Source organism: Microtus ochrogaster, chromosome 2 (genome assembly GCF_000317375.1).
Source record: "Microtus ochrogaster isolate Prairie Vole_2 chromosome 2, MicOch1.0, whole genome shotgun sequence".
Classification (NCBI taxonomy): domain Eukaryota; kingdom Metazoa; phylum Chordata; class Mammalia; order Rodentia; family Cricetidae; genus Microtus; species Microtus ochrogaster.
In genome coordinates, this window is record NC_022010.1 from 59,605,540 (window position 1) to 59,611,995 (window position 6,456).

A 6,456-nucleotide genomic window follows, 5' to 3' on the forward strand; every position below is an offset into this window, starting at 1 on the left:
AGAGAGAGAGAGAGGAACAGAGACAGAGAGACAGAGAGAGACAGAGAGAGGGAAGGGAGAGAATGAGAGAGGAGGAAAGGAAGAGCAAGAGGTAATTTAAGGCCTTTAGTATTTAGTTTTCGAGTTATAGATAAGAGGTCAGAAGAGAAAGACACTGTTGTAACCAATGGGAATTTTATCAAAATAAAAAGTACTAAGGTTCACGGCTTTGAATACGAAAAACAGATAGGGAAACCAGATAGAGTCAAAAATCAAGGATGTTTTCTAAAGTAAGAACCATATATAAGGGCCAGGAGAGGACAGATGAAGAGCAGAAGTAGACTACAATCTGACTAGATTAGATCTACTTAGAGGAACGTGACAAAGTTATCATGGTAGTTTCTGCACATAAGGAGGTGAGCATATATGCATGAATGTGTTTGGTGCTATAGAGGGTAAGTGGGATAATAGCAGGGCATTAATTTTTTTGATGTCAGTGTGTAGGATGATTTACCCTATTCTGATGCTATGATATGTGTGTAGAAAAATTTAGCCTGGTACGGTGTTATGGAGACACTGATATTAGAGAGGAGAGATTGCAACTGTTCTAGACTGAAATGAGAAGACAGTTACTTAAGATAGTGTCTATGGGAAGTGGGGAGTGAATTCATGTAAGAAAAGATAGGTCTTGACTAAAATAAATTAAAGGTAGGAATAAGGGAGAGTGATTAAACATCTTCAATTTTTATGATTTGATTTGGATAACTGAGCAAAAATATGAAAACAGATTATGGGCTAATGAAGCACGTCTCATATATTAAATTCACTAATATTTATTGTATAACTACTAGTCAACAGACAGTAATATTTAATCACAAAGACTAAAGTGAACTCACCATTCTTCGTCTTCTTTATCTTACATTCTACATTAAGATCTACAAATCAACATACAAAAAAATATACAATTTTGTATTAGTGGTAAGTTTAAAAGCAAAATAAAGACCAATGGAGGGTGAGAGAATAAGATTTGATTGATCTGATGGTGATTAACTAGGTTTTAGAAAAATAGTTAGGCAATTTATCTCTTGGGAAGGCTCTATTTCTGCAAATATCTATATGAGTGAGTGAGTGAGTATCCAGAGCTTTCCAGAAACTACAACTCAGTGGAGTGAATGATGAGTGCAAAGGTCCTGAAGACTGGGTGTATTTGCTTATTACAATAGGAAGTGGCAGGGTTGGTAGGAGAGTGGAAAGGCTGATAAAGGGGGAGCTGGCAGGGCTAGATCATGTTGCAAAAGGCAGAACTTGACTCTAATAGATTGAGTGTAGGAATATAGGAATTCATTTAAAAGAATGCTATTAACTAATGAAAATAGTTCGTTAGCATTTTGAATCTCATTAGAAAGCCAATTGCAGGAATTCTCAAATAAATTTGTACAAATTATCCTTAAAATTGGTTCATCTTGAACCAGTCTTGGCACCAAAATCTGATTTAGTCGTGTCCTCCAGAGAATCAGAACTAACAAACATTTCACAAACCCAACTTTGCAAAGATGCTTTATACAATGGTAAAAGCTGACAAGTTCCAGCATCAAGTCGGCAAACTGGAGACCTAAGACAGCGAAGGGTGTCTGAGAGAACATTGACAGACATGGCCTGGCATCAGAAAGGCAGAAAATGTTGTCATTGGGTACTTTTAATCAACTACTTACAAGAATCTGGGATAGTATGCACATAAACTTTAGTGCTTTTTTTTAACTAATGAATATAATGAGGTTAGATGACAATTCTAAATGTCACTAGACAAAATGACAAAGGAACGGATGTACCGAGATCCAAATGCTCAAATTACTTGAAAATTTCTTCATGGGCTTAAAGTGCCTTTTTCTTTGAGCCTGGGTCTCCCAGACTGGGTTTTACCTTGTAATTCTCCTCCATCTACCTCCCGAGAGTAAGGATTAAAGCATGCCACAATGACCAGCTTTGAAGTCCACTCTTACCTTTTGAAACCGCAAAGATGAGACTGCAGAAAATCACAGGCAGACTCTCATCCTTTAAATCGGTCCACAACAATATAAACTGAATGTTCAATCTTGCAGTATATCGACTGTATGAGTGAGGGGAATGAGTCAAGAGGAATAGAACCTTGAACACTGTAAGAAGATGTGTAGACATGACACCTATCACACACAGCAGGATCAAAGCACCCGCCAGAATATTCCGATGTAGGTCTGTAGTATTGTCATGTCGATGAGGTATTCCTAGGAGCAAAATAGATAGGAAACTTCTCAAAGTTTTATTTAAACAGTATAAGTAGACTAGATTAGGGTAAGTGCTTAAGAAGTAAACTTGAACAACAGCAGAAATAAACAGAGTTTGACCTTTCAAAAAAATAAAAAAAAATAAAATGAATGCTATTTTAAATGTTATGGGAAGTCATTGTAAGAGAAGGATGACAAACTGGGTTTGTGCCATTTGATGAAGCTATTGAGGACAGCCATGTACCCATAGGAATGAATATTGGTTGAGGAGGCTGATCTAGGTCAGCAAACTTATGGGAACAGTTCCCCCATTTATTATTTTAGATCAAGAATGGTATAAAGCTGGCAGTGCTTTGACTGCTTAGTTTTCAAGTTCTTTTTTTTTTTTTTCATGGAAAAGGCCAGTTCTCTCATTTATTGTCCAAACATTTTATATACCCACACCAAATTGAGCGGGGAGGGGGGAAAACCCATTATGCCATCACCTAGGCAACCAGGTGCCTGGGTTTGAGTCACATCCGCATCTAGCAGTCAGGTAGGCCTTGAATTAGCATCTCTATAAGACACCTTCCAAATTACAAAAGGAAGGAAGCACCAAACATCTGAACTCTTAAGTCATCAGCTTCAGTCAAACATCTCTTCTCAGGTAATCCACATTTTAACAAAAGAAGCTAGGAGCAGGCATCCTGGCTTTTGTTAAGGGCCGAGACAACTTGTCTGCAGAGCTAGGTAATCAGCTCGGACCGGGCTAATGGCTTTTATGCCATATCGAAATATGGGCCCACAATCCACTCTCTCTTATTAATTTTAATAAACCCTGTGCCTCTGCAACAGGACAGATACGTTGCGCCTGACTTGGGCAAAGTCCTCTTCATTTACCCAAATTTTCCCGTCATTGGAACAGGCATCTTTTATGCAAGCCCCTGTCTTAGGCATCTGGGGAGAAGAAGCTTCAAACCCGTCATTGACTGCCGACCTCTGTAAAGAGAAGAGATTAGTGGAGAGAAATATACTTTTCAAGTTCTATATGCCTTCGCCATGTGGGGAAAGTGTACAAAATGGGCAATTACATTCACTATGTGTTTGTTGGTGATATGTAAGAAGTACTTGTTTGCCACACCTAAATCTGAAACAGAATTGTGTGTGTGTGTGTGTGTGTGTGTGTGTGTATGTAAGTGCATGTGTGCATGTGTGTGTGTTGCTGAGGATCAAATGTGGACGCCACACATGCTAGGCAAGTGCTTTACTGCTGACTTTAATTCCCACATATAAGGGACATAAAATCCTGTCCTGTGACAGGCACTGACATGGTGTCTAATATAGAAAGCAGTTATGGCCTCACATGTTTTAGGGTCATCTACGATTACTAATATGAAGAACCACTTGAAGTCTTTGGTCTTTTCTGGAAAACTCATACTCATCCTGAATTCAATCATCTTGCTGAGTTTTGGGGGGCCACTCAGATAGACTATTGTACAATGGTTAACATTTGGTAATCCAAGTTGGGTATTGTTGATCGCCTTGGTTTAGCTCCCACTATCATTGGGGAGAATTTTGAAAATATCCAAGTGTTTTTGTATATGATACTTACAAAACAGTTTAGAGCATGCAGAGTATTGATATAAGATGGAACATCTCAATAGCTCTTCTAAATTATGAGAATTTGCTTGCATTACCAAAAATCAAGCATGAAAACTCACAGCAGAGGCTGAAGGAGCCTGGAAGTGAGGTGGTGTATTAGCCTTGGGTGAGCCTCATCTTACATCTACATAGTCATGGAGTCCTTCTTCCCTGCTTCCTGTTAGAGTGTGTTGTGTCTTCAGTAGTAGGGCTCATTATCAAGTTCTAGGGGGTCACCAAGAGGAATGGCAAGAGCCTGTATCACTTTGGGGAGCCCTGAGGCTACCAGAACTTACAACTCCTAAGGAGGTATCTTACTGCTGATCTTTGGTTTCTGCTTAATAATTTGTGGCTACAGGAAATAGTGTCCTAAGGTAATCAGGCATCTTCAAAACATTTTTAAAAGGTATAAACTGTGCTTTTGAATTTGATTATGAGATAGTAGGTTTCCATGTTTTTTCTCATAGCTCTTTCTTTTAGATTAACCATTTCCTACTCTCTTCTCTCCCAAGTCCTTTCATGACCCTTCCACTCCCACTCCGGCATAGTACCTCTCTACTTGTATATTACCTCTACTCTTTTAAGAAACCCCCAAGGCCTCCTTCTATTTTCTTGACTTCTCTCTATGCTGCAATTTGAGCATACAAACTTAGCCATCCAAAGCTAGTATCCCCTATGAAGGGGATATATGTAACATTTGTTTTTCGGTGACCTAATCACCTCACTCTATGTACCTTTCCCAGTTCTATCCATTTACTTGCAAGTTTCATTTTTAATTAGATCTGAACAAAATACTGTTGTGTATGTATATCACATTTTTCGTTACTCATCCTTTAATTTATGGACATCTAGAATGATTTCATTTTATAGATACTGTCAGTACAGCAACAGTGAACAGAGAAAACCAAGTATCTCTGCAGTATGTTTATCCATGCCCAAGTGTGGTAGAGCTGAGTCATGCAGTAGATCTATCTTCACCTTTCTAAAGATCTCCACACTAATTTCTACAGTGTGACTATGTTTGCACTCCTACCCGCAGTGGATGAAGGTTCCCTTGTTCCAACATCCTCACCAGTATATGCTGTTGTTTCTTTCCTTGATCATATAGTCAGCCACTCCAACTATGGTGGTTTTAATTTGCACTTCACTGATGCTAGAAGATATTGAGCACCCTTTAAAATGTTCTTATGACTTTCTGAATTTCTTTGGTATATTTGGAATGGAACACTACTCATATCTAATTCTATTTATTTGAGTCTTTCCTTTCCATTTCTTAGCTAATACAGCCAAAAATTTGTCAATCTTGCTTATATTTTCAAAAAACCAACTCTTTATTTCATTGGCTTTTTTGTATTGTTTTTTATTTCTTTCAATTTCATTAATTTTGCTCTGGTCTTGTTTATGTCTCCCCGTCTACTATTTTTGAGTTTTAGTGTTTATTGCTTTACCAAATTTTTGAGGAACATCTTCAACTTATTTATTTGTGATTTTATATTTTTTAATGTTTTTTGTATATGCTTAAAGCTGTACATTTCCTGGCTAAGACTGGTTCTTTGTAGTCAAGGAATTTTATTATATAGTGTTTTCATTTTCATTAAATTCCAAGATTTTTAAGGTTTCCTTCTTGATCTATATATAATTTTTTGAATGATCTATATATCATTCAGTTGTATTTTATTTAATCTCAATAAGTTTGTGCATTTTCTGGTGTTTCTTTTGGTATTGATTACAAACTTTATTCCATTATAATCAGTAAAAACATATAGATTTATTTAAATTTTCCTAAATTTATTAAGATTTTATTAGTGTTCTATTATGTTTTCATTTTAGAGAAACTTTTATGGGGTGCTGAAGAAAAATGTATATTTTTTAGTGATAGGATATGATATTCTGTAAATACCAGTTAGTCCATTGGTGAAAGTTGAGTACTAAATTTACTATTACTGTGTTAGGGTTAATTTGTGGCTTAATACCTACTCATGTGGGATCTTTCTTTTTTATTAAATTGAGCTCACTTAAGTTGGATAGCACAGGCTTAGAATTGTAATGGCTTCTCAGTGGATTGTTCCTTTGGTCAGAACTAGGTGACCTTCTTTACCTCTTCTTACTTGATTTGGGCTGAAGTCTATTTTGTAAGATATTAGAATAGTGATGTCTGTTGGTTTTTTGGTCCCATTTGCTTAGAATTTCCATCTTTTTATTCTAAGGTAGTCTTTATCTTTAAAGATGAGGTATTTTTCTTATAGATAGCAAAGAAACGGATCTTTTTTTAAAATCTGATTGCTATCTTTTGTCTTTTCATTGTGTAATTGAGGACATTAATAGTCAGAGTTAATACTGAAATATGTACTTTAATTGCCATCATTTTTTTGATTTTGTAGTATTCGTTACCTTAGTTATACTAAGTCATACTTTGCAAAAATGTTATCCTGGTAACCTCTTGAATGTGCTTACTGTCTTCAGTCTGAGATTGTATACTTTTAGCTCCTTTATCGAAAATCAGGTGTTCATATGTTTGTGGGTTAAAGTCAGGGTCTTCTATTCGATTCCATTGGTCGACTTCTCTGTTTTTATGCCAATACCAAGCTGTTTTCAC

The 6,456-nt window shown here is 36.6% G+C and overlaps 1 protein-coding gene across 1 annotated transcript in view; it reads left to right on the top strand.

Annotated features, from left to right (window-relative positions):
- The window catches only part of Myh15 (myosin heavy chain 15), a 138,063-nt gene that overhangs the window by 15,408 nt on the left and 116,199 nt on the right, over positions 1–6,456 (top strand). The window lies entirely within an intron of this gene.